At 43.8% G+C, this 16,186-nt stretch overlaps 8 non-coding genes and 1 pseudogene across 8 annotated transcripts; all 9 read right to left on the bottom strand.

The window, feature by feature from the left end:
* Nucleotides 1-297: 297 nt before the first annotated feature.
* LOC141206594 (U2 spliceosomal RNA) lies at nt 298-488 on the bottom strand. The gene has a single exon (XR_012277146.1). It is a non-coding gene; the product is annotated as a U2 spliceosomal RNA (small nuclear RNA).
* A 1,115-nt stretch (nt 489-1,603) lies between these two features.
* LOC141205696 (U2 spliceosomal RNA) lies at nt 1,604-1,794 on the bottom strand. The gene has a single exon (XR_012276373.1). It is a non-coding gene; the product is annotated as a U2 spliceosomal RNA (small nuclear RNA).
* A 1,115-nt stretch (nt 1,795-2,909) lies between these two features.
* LOC141205695 (U2 spliceosomal RNA) lies at nt 2,910-3,100 on the bottom strand. The gene has a single exon (XR_012276372.1). It is a non-coding gene; the product is annotated as a U2 spliceosomal RNA (small nuclear RNA).
* Nucleotides 3,101-4,215: 1,115 nt separating this feature from the next.
* Nucleotides 4,216-4,406, bottom strand: LOC141205694 (U2 spliceosomal RNA). The gene has a single exon (XR_012276371.1). It is a non-coding gene; the product is annotated as a U2 spliceosomal RNA (small nuclear RNA).
* A 1,115-nt stretch (nt 4,407-5,521) lies between these two features.
* On the bottom strand, nt 5,522-5,752 carry LOC141206328 (U2 spliceosomal RNA; annotated as a pseudogene).
* Nucleotides 5,753-11,869: 6,117 nt separating this feature from the next.
* Nucleotides 11,870-12,060, bottom strand: LOC141205692 (U2 spliceosomal RNA). Its single transcript, XR_012276369.1, has one exon. It is a non-coding gene; the product is annotated as a U2 spliceosomal RNA (small nuclear RNA).
* A 1,115-nt stretch (nt 12,061-13,175) lies between these two features.
* On the bottom strand, nt 13,176-13,366 carry LOC141206051 (U2 spliceosomal RNA). Its single transcript, XR_012276717.1, has one exon. It is a non-coding gene; the product is annotated as a U2 spliceosomal RNA (small nuclear RNA).
* A 1,115-nt stretch (nt 13,367-14,481) lies between these two features.
* LOC141205691 (U2 spliceosomal RNA) lies at nt 14,482-14,672 on the bottom strand. The gene has a single exon (XR_012276368.1). It is a non-coding gene; the product is annotated as a U2 spliceosomal RNA (small nuclear RNA).
* A 1,115-nt stretch (nt 14,673-15,787) lies between these two features.
* On the bottom strand, nt 15,788-15,978 carry LOC141206029 (U2 spliceosomal RNA). The gene has a single exon (XR_012276697.1). It is a non-coding gene; the product is annotated as a U2 spliceosomal RNA (small nuclear RNA).
* Nucleotides 15,979-16,186: the final 208 nt, after the last annotated feature.

The following is a 16,186-nucleotide window of genomic DNA, read 5'->3' as shown; positions in this document are numbered from 1 at the left end:
AGTTATTTAGGTGAAAGCTCCAAAATGCTTGCCTAATATGTCTGTTTATCCAAAAGGAAGTAAAAAGGGAGAGCTAGAAAGATAGCATTGCATCACATTACATGGCAATGCAATGCACAGTTGCTGAAGTTGAACCAAAATGAGCTTGTAATCTGGCTTCTGCAACTTTGAACATGAAAAATCCAATGAGGAGAAGAAAAGCAAAGCCAAAGAGTCCATCCCAAAATCCGACAAACAAGCAAAATGAACAAAAAACATTGAATTCAATTCTTTCTGATTTTAGAAACTGCATTAAAGAAGGGGTGCACCGGTCCTGGAGATACTGCAATACCAGGTCAATGCGTGGAGTGGACAGAGCAAGCTCTTTTTCCATCTCCATGTTCTAAAAATCCATTTAATATATGGTCCCCAGATAGGGGACGTATCAGATATTAAACTGATAAGAACAGATACTACACTTGATCTTAGCCAAAAGGCCGAGAAGCGATAACCAGAATTGGTTTCAAACTACGGAGCCACCCAAGGATCCTGAAAAGTCCATTTGTGGAGATGAGCTCCTGGACTCCCGTTAAGAAGACATGTTGTCAACCTCTAGATCCCTTACATGCCTGCACTTTTCGGCTTGCTGCTGCTGCAATCCACGCGTTTTAGATCTGCATAACTCCACCTCTTTAAACACAGCACCTTCACCCCCTGCTGTTCCCACCCGCCTCAACACCGTTGGAAGGGAGGAGAACCAATTAAGGCGGGGGGTGGGGTGGAACGAGCAGCTGTCTACCCTTAGCAGGAGGGCTCCTGATTACATACCTCTCCTGCTGCTGCTGCTGCTGGCTGTCCAGCAGCAGACTGAAGGTGGCTGCTGCTGTGCACAGGTATATAAAGGCTCAGAGCCTATTATGACACGCGCAGCCAGCGTTCCATTGCCACATTCCATCTACTGCAGGCAGGATACCTGGCTGGCTGAATGTCGCTGAGAAGCTCACAGAGACCGCCATAAGCAACAGTTTAACAGAATGCCACAGACTAATCAACCAAACTTTTTGGGTTGGGTTCTCTTTTATAGTCTGCAGGCATTAAATGAAAGAAGTCAGTGTTCCAGCAGAAGGAGACAACGTTTCAGAAAAGGCATTGTAGCAAACCAAAAAAGAAATTTTAAGCGCAGCAGAGTAACCAGCGCACATACCTGTTAGCTCAGGTGAGTTTAAAAGGCTGCTGTTGATAACAAGGGCATTTGCTAAATAGATGGTGTGTGTGCAACAATATACTGAAAGGTCAATTATATTGTGCAGCTTATCTCACCACCTGTAGTTATTTAGGTGAAAGCTCCAAAATGCTTGCCTAATATGTCTGTTTATCCAAAAGGAAGTAAAAAGGGAGAGCTAGAAAGATAGCATTGCATCACATTACATGGCAATGCAATGCACAGTTGCTGAAGTTGAACCAAAATGAGCTTGTAATCTGGCTTCTGCAACTTTGAACATGAAAAATCCAATGAGGAGAAGAAAAGCAAAGCCAAAGAGTCCATCCCAAAATCCGACAAACAAGCAAAATGAACAAAAAACATTGAATTCAATTCTTTCTGATTTTAGAAACTGCATTAAAGAAGGGGTGCACCGGTCCTGGAGATACTGCAATACCAGGTCAATGCGTGGAGTGGACAGAGCAAGCTCTTTTTCCATCTCCCTGTTCTAAAAATCCATTTAATATATGGTCCCCAGATAGGGGACGTATCAGATATTAAACTGATAAGAACAGATACTACACTTGATCTTAGCCAAAAGGCCGAGAAGCGATAACCAGAATTGGTTTCAAACTACGGAGCCACCCAAGGATCCTGAAAAGTCCATTTGTGGAGATGAGCTCCTGGACTCCCGTTAAGAAGACATGTTGTCAACCTCTAGATCCCTTACATGCCTGCACTTTTCGGCTTGCTGCTGCTGCAATCCACGCGTTTTAGATCTGCATAACTCCACCTCTTTAAACACAGCACCTTCACCCCCTGCTGTTCCCACCCGCCTCAACACCGTTGGAAGGGAGGAGAACCAATTAAGGTGGGGGGTGGGGTGGAACGAGCAGCTGTCTACCCTTAGCAGGAGGGCTCCTGATTACATACCTCTCCTGCTGCTGCTGCTGCTGGCTGTCCAGCAGCAGACTGAAGGTGGCTGCTGCTGTGCACAGGTATATAAAGGCTCAGAGCCTATTATGACACGCGCAGCCAGCGTTCCATTGCCACATTCCATCTACTGCAGGCAGGATACCTGGCTGGCTGAATGTCGCTGAGAAGCTCACAGAGACCGCCATAAGCAACAGTTTAACAGAATGCCACAGACTAATCAACCAAACTTTTTGGGTTGGGTTCTCTTTTATAGTCTGCAGACATTAAATGAAAGAAGTCAGTGTTCCAGCAGAAGGAGACAACGTTTCAGAAAAGGCATTGTAGCAAACCAAAAAAGAAATTTTAAGCGCAGCAGAGTAACCAGCGCACATACCTGTTAGCTCAGGTGAGTTTAAAAGGCTGCTGTTGATAACAAGGGCATTTGCTAAATAGATGGTGTGTGTGCAACAATATACTGAAAGGTCAATTATATTGTGCAGCTTATCTCACCACCTGTAGTTATTTAGGTGAAAGCTCCAAAATGCTTGCCTAATATGTCTGTTTATCCAAAAGGAAGTAAAAAGGGAGAGCTAGAAAGATAGCATTGCATCACATTACATGGCAATGCAATGCACAGTTGCTGAAGTTGAACCAAAATGAGCTTGTAATCTGGCTTCTGCAACTTTGAACATGAAAACTCCAATGAGGAGAAGAAAAGCAAAGCCAAAGAGTCCATCCCAAAATCCGACAAACAAGCAAAATGAACAAAAAACATTGAATTCAATTCTTTCTGATTTTAGAAACTGCATTAAAGAAGGGGTGCACCGGTCCTGGAGATACTGCAATACCAGGTCAATGCGTGGAGTGGACAGAGCAAGCTCTTTTTCCATCTCCCTGTTCTAAAAATCCATTTAATATATGGTCCCCAGATAGGGGACGTATCAGATATTAAACTGATAAGAACAGATACTACACTTGATCTTAGCCAAAAGGCCGAGAAGCGATAACCAGAATTGGTTTCAAACTACGGAGCCACCCAAGGATCCTGAAAAGTCCATTTGTGGAGATGAGCTCCTGGACTCCCGTTAAGAAGACATGTTGTCAACCTCTAGATCCCTTACATGCCTGCACTTTTCGGCTTGCTGCTGCTGCAATCCACGCGTTTTAGATCTGCATAACTCCACCTCTTTAAACACAGCACCTTCACCCCCTGCTGTTCCCACCCGCCTCAACACCGTTGGAAGGGAGGAGAACCAATTAAGGTGGGGGGTGGGGTGGAACGAGCAGCTGTCTACCCTTAGCAGGAGGGCTCCTGATTACATACCTCTCCTGCTGCTGCTGCTGCTGGCTGTCCAGCAGCAGACTGAAGGTGGCTGCTGCTGTGCACAGGTATATAAAGGCTCAGAGCCTATTATGACACGCGCAGCCAGCGTTCCATTGCCACATTCCATCTACTGCAGGCAGGATACCTGGCTGGCTGAATGTCGCTGAGAAGCTCACAGAGACCGCCATAAGCAACAGTTTAACAGAATGCCACAGACTAATCAACCAAACTTTTTGGGTTGGGTTCTCTTTTATAGTCTGCAGACATTAAATGAAAGAAGTCAGTGTTCCAGCAGAAGGAGACAACGTTTCAGAAAAGGCATTGTAGCAAACCAAAAAAGAAATTTTAAGCGCAGCAGAGTAACCAGCGCACATACCTGTTAGCTCAGGTGAGTTTAAAAGGCTGCTGTTGATAACAAGGGCATTTGCTAAATAGATGGTGTGTGTGCAACAATATACTGAAAGGTCAATTATATTGTGCAGCTTATCTCACCACCTGTAGTTATTTAGGTGAAAGCTCCAAAATGCTTGCCTAATATGTCTGTTTATCCAAAAGGAAGTAAAAAGGGAGAGCTAGAAAGATAGCATTGCATCACATTACATGGCAATGCAATGCACAGTTGCTGAAGTTGAACCAAAATGAGCTTGTAATCTGGCTTCTGCAACTTTGAACATGAAAACTCCAATGAGGAGAAGAAAAGCAAAGCCAAAGAGTCCATCCCAAAATCCGACAAACAAGCAAAATGAACAAAAAACATTGAATTCAATTCTTTCTGATTTTAGAAACTGCATTAAAGAAGGGGTGCACCGGTCCTGGAGATACTGCAATACCAGGTCAATGCGTGGAGTGGACAGAGCAAGCTCTTTTTCCATCTCCCTGTTCTAAAAATCCATTTAATATATGGTCCCCAGATAGGGGACGTATCAGATATTAAACTGATAAGAACAGATACTACACTTGATCTTAGCCAAAAGGCCGAGAAGCGATAACCAGAATTGGTTTCAAACTACGGAGCCACCCAAGGATCCTGAAAAGTCCATTTGTGGAGATGAGCTCCTGGACTCCCGTTAAGAAGACATGTTGTCAACCTCTAGATCCCTTACATGCCTGCACTTTTCGGCTTGCTGCTGCTGCAATCCACGCGTTTTAGATCTGCATAACTCCACCTCTTTAAACACAGCACCTTCACCCCCTGCTGTTCCCACCCGCCTCAACACCGTTGGAAGGGAGGAGAACCAATTAAGGCGGGGGGTGGGGTGGAACGAGCAGCTGTCTACCCTTAGCAGGAGGGCTCCTGATTACATACCTCTCCTGCTGCTGCTGCTGCTGGCTGTCCAGCAGCAGACTGAAGGTGGCTGCTGCTGTGCACAGGTATATAAAGGCTCAGAGCCTATTATGACACGCGCAGCCAGCGTTCCATTGCCACATTCCATCTACTGCAGGCAGGATACCTGGCTGGCTGAATGTCGCTGAGAAGCTCACAGAGACCGCCATAAGCAACAGTTTAACAGAATGCCACAGACTAATCAACCAAACTTTTTGGGTTGGGTTCTCTTTTATAGTCTGCAGGCATTAAATGAAAGAAGTCAGTGTTCCAGCAGAAGGAGACAACGTTTCAGAAAAGGCATTGTAGCAAACCAAAAAAGAAATTTTAAGCGCAGCAGAGTAACCAGCGCACATACCTGTTAGCTCAGGTGAGTTTAAAAGGCTGCTGTTGATAACAAGGGCATTTGCTAAATAGATGGTGTGTGTGCAACAATATACTGAAAGGTCAATTATATTGTGCAGCTTATCTCACCACCTGTAGTTATTTAGGTGAAAGCTCCAAAATGCTTGCCTAATATGTCTGTTTATCCAAAAGGAAGTAAAAAGGGAGAGCTAGAAAGATAGCATTGCATCACATTACATGGCAATGCAATGCACAGTTGCTGAAGTTGAACCAAAATGAGCTTGTAATCTGGCTTCTGCAACTTTGAACATGAAAAATCCAATGAGGAGAAGAAAAGCAAAGCCAAAGAGTCCATCCCAAAATCCGACAAACAAGCAAAATGAACAAAAAACATTGAATTCAATTATTTCTGATTTTAGAAACTGCATTAAAGAAGGGGTGCACCGGTCCTGGAGATACTGCAATACCAGGTCAATGCGTGGAGTGGACAGAGCAAGCTCTTTTTCCATCTCCCTGTTCTAAAAATCCATTTAATATATGGTCCCCAGATAGGGGACGTATCAGATATTAAACTGATAAGAACAGATTTTTTTTTTTTTTATTTTTTTTTTTTTTCTCCTCAGACGAGGAAATTCCACAGTCTATGGAAACCAGACAAAGGAAAATTCCATCAAAACAGCTGCGTCAAATCCAATACGCAATTTGCTGTCCCCATCATCATCGGAAATATTTATTTCATATTTCAAAACAACAATAACAAAAATCAAGAGGTACTAACAATATATCTCCACTTTTTAACTTTCCATATTCCCTCCGCATCCACTTCCCCTCTCCTTTTTTTGTCCCATAGGAAACACACATACATCTTCCCCAAAATCACCTTCACACTATCCTTTACAGCAATTTCCTTCCTTTTAAACACATACACATTCCTCACATCCCATAACACTTCCTTTATACATGCAAGCATCAACCACAAGACTCTTTCCTTCGTCCCATCACATATTCCCAAACCAAACATAAACAACTCAAAAGACAACAAAGTCACACCACACAATTCTTTACACAAAGGCCCATTCTCCCAATCACATCTCTAGCATACTGGCAATTCCAAAAAACATGCAACACACTTTCCCTTCCACCACAGCCATTTCTTGGACACATTTCACTCCTCACCAAACCTCTATTCCTCTGAAACTCTCTCACAGGTAATACTCCATGTAAAGACTGCCACACAACTTCACTCTGTTTGTTGGTCATACCACTCATCCGCACTTTCTTCCAAACCTTCTGCACATCACCACCCCTAACCATATTTATTCCACATTCTACCTCTCTACATTCAATCATCCTATACACAGCCTTCTTATTCTCCAGCAATCTCACATCTGCATCACACAATTCATACCTCACCAAAAACTTATAAACCCACACATACCATACAGGCACCTCAAAAGCAATCGGACATCGCAAATCCCTTTCTTGCCACTTTAAACGAAACAAATACGCTCCAAATAAATACCTACACATAGATGAAAACTTTCCATCCGCCCTAATCACTTTCAAAACAAACACAACGATATTCACACCAAAAAACACGTCCAAATTCGGAAAACCCAAACCACCTTTTTCCACTCTTTTAACCAAAATTTCTCTCCTAGCTCTCTCCATTTTCGAGTTCCACAAAAAAACAAATAAAATTCTATTCAAGCTTCTCATACACATATATCCTGGTGGAAATATTACCGCAATATATAAAAATATTGGCAACACCACACTCTTAACAATTAAAATCTTCCCAAAAAAGGATAAACTCCTCAATTTCCAAAAATTCAACTTCTGCTCAACTTTTCCTTTCGCATCATCCCAACTTTCTTTCCCATCCAAACTCTCTGAAAACTTCACACCCAAAACTTTAATAGGTCCATTCACTACATTCACACCTACATCCCTACTTAAACCTCCAAAACCCTTACACTCACTCTTTTCCCAATTCACTTTAAACGCAGATGCACCACAAAAAATAGACACTAACAACTTCACCCGCCTCACCGAACATTCAGAATCACATAATACACACACGTCATCCATATAACCACTCACCTTCCATTCTTTTCCTCCACCTCCCGGCACTTGCACACCACGAATTACCTTATCTTTCCTCAGCATACACAACAATGGCTCAATTGCACAAATAAATGCTACAGGGGACAAAGGACACCCCTGTCGCACACCCGAAAACACATTCACTTTCCTACCCACATACCCATTCATTAAAACACAGCTATAAACACCCGCATACAAACTTCTCACTCGCCCAACAAAATCAGCCGGAAAACCCATTTTTAACAACACTCTGAACAAAAAACCATGCGACAACCTATCATAAGCCTTTTCAAAATCCAAACTTAACAAAAATACACTCTTCTTACGACCCATGCAATCCCATAGACAATCTCTTAACATACACACACACTCATGAATCCGCCTCCCAGGTACCGCACAACACTGCTCATCCCCAATCACACTCTCTATCACATCACGCATCCTATTAGCCATAAGTTTTGCATAGATTTTATAATCACAATTAAGTAACGTTATTGGCCTCCAATTCCTCAGACTTTTCAAATCCCCTTTCTTAGGAATTAACACAACCATACCTGCACGCATACTCTCAGCCACCTCCATGTTTCCCCACATATACTTACATACATCCACAAAGTCCTTACCAATCACACCCCACATCACACGATAAAATTCTACTGGGAGGCCATCCTCCCCCGGCGTCTTATTCAAAGCCATACTACACATAACCTTCCATACCTCATCACCAGTCACCTCACCCATCACTCTCTCTCTTTCTGCTTCACTCAACTTACTCTCTAACACACTCAAAACATCATTCTCCAAACATTCATCCCTCTGTTTCACTGCATACAGATCCTCATAAAACTTAGCCACCTCTTCACACATATCCTCTCCACTCACCTCACTTCCATCTGCTCCATACACCACGCTCATACTCTGTTTCTTTCCAAAAACTTTTTTAAAGAAAAACCGAGAACATTTCTCATCCTGCTCAATCTTATCAATCTTTGCCCTAAACACTATGCTTCTCCCTCTCTCCAACAAAAACTCACTAATCTCCTTTTTAACCTCTAAAATATCCTCCTCCACCTCAACTCCTCCTTCCCTTAACTTATACAAAACGCTCAACCGCGCGTTCAGTTTAACAAAACTCTCTCTTTTAATTGCTGCATACTTGTATCCTAAATTTTTAAAGAACATTTTTGTTTGTTTCTTCACCCAGTCCCACCACTCACAAACATTCCCAAACTCATTTTTATGCTTACACCATTCTTCATACCGCCTTTCATACTCCTTTCTCACATCTTCATTCTCTAACAGTTTAACATTTAACTTCCACAATCCTCTCCCAAACACTCCATCAACTTTTATATCCAACTCACACAACATACACACATGATCTGAAAAAAGAACGTTTTCCTGCCTATAATTAACAGAAACCATATTTTTAGAAATAAAACAATAATCCAATCTGGATTGTACCCTACCACTCTCAGAAAAGAAAGTGTTCAACAAAGGATTCATGTTACACACGCGCTGTATATCACACAACCCAAAATCATTCACTAACTCCAATAATGCTTTCCCAGACACATCCACATTCACTCTCCCCACATCACAGTTCATATCACCCACAATTACCACAGGTATTCTTCCTGGAACAAAAAGCTTAATTTTTTCAAATAAATTTTTGCGCTCATTTTTTTCAACTGGCGCATAAACATTAATAACACAAAACTTTACATTCTTGTATACAAAATTAGCAAGGATACATCTCCCCACCTCAATAACCAAATAATCACTCAAAACAACCTCCCTTCCTTTAACCAAAATACCCACACCATCATTCTTATTACATGCACTCCCCGACCACACAGACGCTCCATAAGACCATTCATCCCCTTTCACACCATCCACTACCCCACATTCTTGTAAACAAAAAATAGATGCATTTTGCATAGCTAAAAACTCAAAAATAGCAGCTCTTCTTACTTTACTTTTAAACACTCTTACGTTTTGGGACACTATGGTAAATCCCATAATACTTCTACTCCTTCACCAATTACACAAAGAAATAGCCTTTGGCCTAAACCAAAGCTCACAAGAGGACAAAAAGAAAAAACATTTACAATATTATATGGTGACACTATCCAGCACCACCACTATCCTCCTCCGCCATCAGAACAGAACAGCTGGTTTCCGACCCGCTGGCTTCACCAGCCACACTCCTCATTCTGGCAGTTCTGATCTTCCTCTGAGGCTCACTAAAATCTGCATCATCACTGCCCCCACCATCCTCCCTACGACTCTTCTTTGCACCCCTATCATCCTCCGAAGAAAAATCTTCAATGTTTTCAGGACCCGAAGGGTGTTCAGGACTGTCGGGTTCCGAGATTTGCACTTCACATCCTGTTGCGTCCATTGCCTCTCCAAAAGTCATCATCTCAGGCAGCTCTGCTTCCACCACTTTCCTAGATATTCTCGCAGACACTGCCTTTTTCTCCACCTTTGCCACTTCCCTCCAGAACTCCTTTTCTTCCCTCCGCTTCTTCCTCATTTCTTCAGCAGAAGAAGAACATGGTCTCAGGGACACCTCCTCTGGCGCCGTAGAGGGAGAGGCTCTACCAGTTTCCCGCCTCCTTCCCTCTCTCTCCTCCCTCTCCAATCTTTCCAGCACTTTCAGTGCGCTTGCCATCTGCCTCCTCTCCAGCTCCTCCTCCTTCTGTTCTTTATCAGAACGTCTAGGTGCACTCATAGGACAGTCCTTATACATGTGATCACTACTCCCACAGACATCACAGGACTTGGCCTCTGGACACTGGTTGGCCATATGCCCCTCCTTTCTGCAATTTCGGCAACACTGCCCTTTAAGGCATGTTACCATGGTATGTCCGAAAGAAAAGCATCTACGGCAAAACATGGGCTGGCCTGGGTAAAAGAGGAAACCTCTATGGCCTGCAACGGAAAAATTTGATGGAGGGTGTCTAAAGCCCCCCACACTGTCAGGATCCCTTTTCAATTTCACACGGAATTTATACTGACAGTTAAAGATTCCTAGACAATTGACTTGCTTCACTCCCTTCCGCACATATTCACAGTAGCGAGAGAGGAAGCACTCCAGCAGCTCAGGGTCTGTAAAAGGGTTATAGACAGTCACAGTCACCTCCTTTTCTTGCAGACCAAACAAAGGTTCCCATCTAACTCCTTCCAAGCAGGGGTCACTAGAGTGACCACGGAGCCATTCAAAGACATTAAGGCAAACATCCTGGTCCATAAAGGTAACGTCATAATTACCTTGACGTGAAAATTCGTTGACACTGAAGATCTCAGAACGTCTTGCTCCAGCTTTGCCTTCAACGATGTCTTGGACAATGAAAACCACGTTGTTCTTGTTCTGGTCAGATGGATCCACGGACAAACGGATGGTGTTCTTCACAAAAGACATCTTGGATTCTGTCGGTATGGAATACCACAGGAAAAAGCAGAAAATCCTCCACAAAAGGGTCCGGATTCCTCCAGGAGACTCGCACCAATCAAGGTACAGTCATACGATCGCAGCCAAAAGGCCGAGAAGCGATAACCAGAATTGGTTTCAAACTACGGAGCCACCCAAGGATCCTGAAAAGTCCATTTGTGGAGATGAGCTCCTGGACTCCCGTTAAGAAGACATGTTGTCAACCTCTAGATCCCTTACATGCCTGCACTTTTCGGCTTGCTGCTGCTGCAATCCACGCGTTTTAGATCTGCATAACTCCACCTCTTTAAACACAGCACCTTCACCCCCTGCTGTTCCCACCCGCCTCAACACCGTTGGAAGGGAGGAGAACCAATTAAGGTGGGGGGTGGGGTGGAACGAGCAGCTGTCTACCCTTAGCAGGAGGGCTCCTGATTACATACCTCTCCTGCTGCTGCTGCTGCTGGCTGTCCAGCAGCAGACTGAAGGTGGCTGCTGCTGTGCACAGGTATATAAAGGCTCAGAGCCTATTATGACACGCGCAGCCAGCGTTCCATTGCCACATTCCATCTACTGCAGGCAGGATACCTGGCTGGCTGAATGTCGCTGAGAAGCTCACAGAGACCGCCATAAGCAACAGTTTAACAGAATGCCACAGACTAATCAACCAAACTTTTTGGGTTGGGTTCTCTTTTATAGTCTGCAGACATTAAATGAAAGAAGTCAGTGTTCCAGCAGAAGGAGACAACGTTTCAGAAAAGGCATTGTAGCAAACCAAAAAAGAAATTTTAAGCGCAGCAGAGTAACCAGCGCACATACCTGTTAGCTCAGGTGAGTTTAAAAGGCTGCTGTTGATAACAAGGGCATTTGCTAAATAGATGGTGTGTGTGCAACAATATACTGAAAGGTCAATTATATTGTGCAGCTTATCTCACCACCTGTAGTTATTTAGGTGAAAGCTCCAAAATGCTTGCCTAATATGTCTGTTTATCCAAAAGGAAGTAAAAAGGGAGAGCTAGAAAGATAGCATTGCATCACATTACATGGCAATGCAATGCACAGTTGCTGAAGTTGAACCAAAATGAGCTTGTAATCTGGCTTCTGCAACTTTGAACATGAAAACTCCAATGAGGAGAAGAAAAGCAAAGCCAAAGAGTCCATCCCAAAATCCGACAAACAAGCAAAATGAACAAAAAACATTGAATTCAATTCTTTCTGATTTTAGAAACTGCATTAAAGAAGGGGTGCACCGGTCCTGGAGATACTGCAATACCAGGTCAATGCGTGGAGTGGACAGAGCAAGCTCTTTTTCCATCTCCCTGTTCTAAAAATCCATTTAATATATGGTCCCCAGATAGGGGACGTATCAGATATTAAACTGATAAGAACAGATACTACACTTGATCTTAGCCAAAAGGCCGAGAAGCGATAACCAGAATTGGTTTCAAACTACGGAGCCACCCAAGGATCCTGAAAAGTCCATTTGTGGAGATGAGCTCCTGGACTCCCGTTAAGAAGACATGTTGTCAACCTCTAGATCCCTTACATGCCTGCACTTTTCGGCTTGCTGCTGCTGCAATCCACGCGTTTTAGATCTGCATAACTCCACCTCTTTAAACACAGCACCTTCACCCCCTGCTGTTCCCACCCGCCTCAACACCGTTGGAAGGGAGGAGAACCAATTAAGGCGGGGGGTGGGGTGGAACGAGCAGCTGTCTACCCTTAGCAGGAGGGCTCCTGATTACATACCTCTCCTGCTGCTGCTGCTGCTGGCTGTCCAGCAGCAGACTGAAGGTGGCTGCTGCTGTGCACAGGTATATAAAGGCTCAGAGCCTATTATGACACGCGCAGCCAGCGTTCCATTGCCACATTCCATCTACTGCAGGCAGGATACCTGGCTGGCTGAATGTCGCTGAGAAGCTCACAGAGACCGCCATAAGCAACAGTTTAACAGAATGCCACAGACTAATCAACCAAACTTTTTGGGTTGGGTTCTCTTTTATAGTCTGCAGGCATTAAATGAAAGAAGTCAGTGTTCCAGCAGAAGGAGACAACGTTTCAGAAAAGGCATTGTAGCAAACCAAAAAAGAAATTTTAAGCGCAGCAGAGTAACCAGCGCACATACCTGTTAGCTCAGGTGAGTTTAAAAGGCTGCTGTTGATAACAAGGGCATTTGCTAAATAGATGGTGTGTGTGCAACAATATACTGAAAGGTCAATTATATTGTGCAGCTTATCTCACCACCTGTAGTTATTTAGGTGAAAGCTCCAAAATGCTTGCCTAATATGTCTGTTTATCCAAAAGGAAGTAAAAAGGGAGAGCTAGAAAGATAGCATTGCATCACATTACATGGCAATGCAATGCACAGTTGCTGAAGTTGAACCAAAATGAGCTTGTAATCTGGCTTCTGCAACTTTGAACATGAAAAATCCAATGAGGAGAAGAAAAGCAAAGCCAAAGAGTCCATCCCAAAATCCGACAAACAAGCAAAATGAACAAAAAACATTGAATTCAATTCTTTCTGATTTTAGAAACTGCATTAAAGAAGGGGTGCACCGGTCCTGGAGATACTGCAATACCAGGTCAATGCGTGGAGTGGACAGAGCAAGCTCTTTTTCCATCTCCCTGTTCTAAAAATCCATCTAATATATGGTCCCCAGATAGGGGACGTATCAGATATTAAACTGATAAGAACAGATACTACACTTGATCTTAGCCAAAAGGCCGAGAAGCGATAACCAGAATTGGTTTCAAACTACGGAGCCACCCAAGGATCCTGAAAAGTCCATTTGTGGAGATGAGCTCCTGGACTCCCGTTAAGAAGACATGTTGTCAACCTCTAGATCCCTTACATGCCTGCACTTTTCGGCTTGCTGCTGCTGCAATCCACGCGTTTTAGATCTGCATAACTCCACCTCTTTAAACACAGCACCTTCACCCCCTGCTGTTCCCACCCGCCTCAACACCGTTGGAAGGGAGGAGAACCAATTAAGGCGGGGGGTGGGGTGGAACGAGCAGCTGTCTACCCTTAGCAGGAGGGCTCCTGATTACATACCTCTCCTGCTGCTGCTGCTGCTGGCTGTCCAGCAGCAGACTGAAGGTGGCTGCTGCTGTGCACAGGTATATAAAGGCTCAGAGCCTATTATGACACGCGCAGCCAGCGTTCCATTGCCACATTCCATCTACTGCAGGCAGGATACCTGGCTGGCTGAATGTCGCTGAGAAGCTCACAGAGACTGCCATAAGCAACAGTTTAACAGAATGCCACAGACTAATCAACCAAACTTTTTGGGTTGGGTTCTCTTTTATAGTCTGCAGGCATTAAATGAAAGAAGTCAGTGTTCCAGCAGAAGGAGACAACGTTTCAGAAAAGGCATTGTAGCAAACCAAAAAAGAAATTTTAAGCGCAGCAGAGTAACCAGCGCACATACCTGTTAGCTCAGGTGAGTTTAAAAGGCTGCTGTTGATAACAAGGGCATTTGCTAAATAGATGGTGTGTGTGCAACAATATACTGAAAGGTCAATTATATTGTGCAGCTTATCTCACCACCTGTAGTTATTTAGGTGAAAGCTCCAAAATGCTTGCCTAATATGTCTGTTTATCCAAAAGGAAGTAAAAAGGGAGAGCTAGAAAGATAGCATTGCATCACATTACATGGCAATGCAATGCACAGTTGCTGAAGTTGAACCAAAATGAGCTTGTAATCTGGCTTCTGCAACTTTGAACATGAAAAATCCAATGAGGAGAAGAAAAGCAAAGCCAAAGAGTCCATCCCAAAATCCGACAAACAAGCAAAATGAACAAAAAACATTGAATTCAATTCTTTCTGATTTTAGAAACTGCATTAAAGAAGGGGTGCACCGGTCCTGGAGATACTGCAATACCAGGTCAATGCGTGGAGTGGACAGAGCAAGCTCTTTTTCCATCTCCCTGTTCTAAAAATCCATTTAATATATGGTCCCCAGATAGGGGACGTATCAGATATTAAACTGATAAGAACAGATACTACACTTGATCTTAGCCAAAAGGCCGAGAAGCGATAACCAGAATTGGTTTCAAACTACGGACCCACCCAAGGATCCTGAAAAGTCCATTTGTGGAGATGAGCTCCTGGACTCCCGTTAAGAAGACATGTTGTCAACCTCTAGATCCCTTACATGCCTGCACTTTTCGGCTTGCTGCTGCTGCAATCCACGCGTTTTAGATCTGCATAACTCCACCTCTTTAAACACAGCACCTTCACCCCCTGCTGTTCCCACCCGCCTCAACACCGTTGGAAGGGAGGAGAACCAATTAAGGCGGGGGGTGGGGTGGAACGAGCAGCTGTCTACCCTTAGCAGGAGGGCTCCTGATTACATACCTCTCCTGCTGCTGCTGCTGCTGGCTGTCCAGCAGCAGACTGAAGGTGGCTGCTGCTGTGCACAGGTATATAAAGGCTCAGAGCCTATTATGACACGCGCAGCCAGCGTTCCATTGCCACATTCCATCTACTGCAGGCAGGATACCTGGCTGGCTGAATGTCGCTGAGAAGCTCACAGAGACCGCCATAAGCAACAGTTTAACAGAATGCCACAGACTAATCAACCAAACTTTTTGGGTTGGGTTCTCTTTTATAGTCTGCAGGCATTAAATGAAAGAAGTCAGTGTTCCAGCAGAAGGAGACAACGTTTCAGAAAAGGCATTGTAGCAAACCAAAAAAGAAATTTTAAGCGCAGCAGAGTAACCAGCGCACATACCTGTTAGCTCAGGTGAGTTTAAAAGGCTGCTGTTGATAACAAGGGCATTTGCTAAATAGATGGTGTGTGTGCAACAATATACTGAAAGGTCAATTATATTGTGCAGCTTATCTCACCACCTGTAGTTATTTAGGTGAAAGCTCCAAAATGCTTGCCTAATATGTCTGTTTATCCAAAAGGAAGTAAAAAGGGAGAGCTAGAAAGATAGCATTGCATCACATTACATGGCAATGCAATGCACAGTTGCTGAAGTTGAACCAAAATGAGCTTGTAATCTGGCTTCTGCAACTTTGAACATGAAAAATCCAATGAGGAGAAGAAAAGCAAAGCCAAAGAGTCCATCCCAAAATCCGACAAACAAGCAAAATGAACAAAAAACATTGAATTCAATTCTTTCTGATTTTAGAAACTGCATTAAAGAAGGGGTGCACCAGTCCTGGAGATACTGCAATACCAGGTCAATGCGTGGAGTGGACAGAGCAAGCTCTTTTTCCATCTCCCTGTTCTAAAAATCCATTTAATATATGGTCCCCAGATAGGGGACGTATCAGATATTAAACTGATAAGAACAGATACTACACTTGATCTTAGCCAAAAGGCCGAGAAGCGATAACCAGAATTGGTTTCAAACTACGGAGCCACCCAAGGATCCTGAAAAGTCCATTTGTGGAGATGAGCTCCTGGACTCCCGTTAAGAAGACATGTTGTCAACCTCTAGATCCCTTACATGCCTGCACTTTTCGGCTTGCTGCTGCTGCAATCCACGCGTTTTAGATCTGCATAACTCCACCTCTTTAAACACAGCACCTTCACCCCCTG

The sequence above is a fragment of the Phyllobates terribilis genome, unplaced genomic scaffold, assembly GCF_046119375.1.
Source record: "Phyllobates terribilis strain yellow unplaced genomic scaffold, ASM4611937v1 Scaffold_142__1_contigs__length_4687701, whole genome shotgun sequence".
Taxonomy (NCBI): domain Eukaryota; kingdom Metazoa; phylum Chordata; class Amphibia; order Anura; family Dendrobatidae; genus Phyllobates; species Phyllobates terribilis.
The sequence above is the reverse complement of the archived record's forward strand: the minus strand, read 5'-3'. Positions and strand labels throughout refer to the sequence as shown.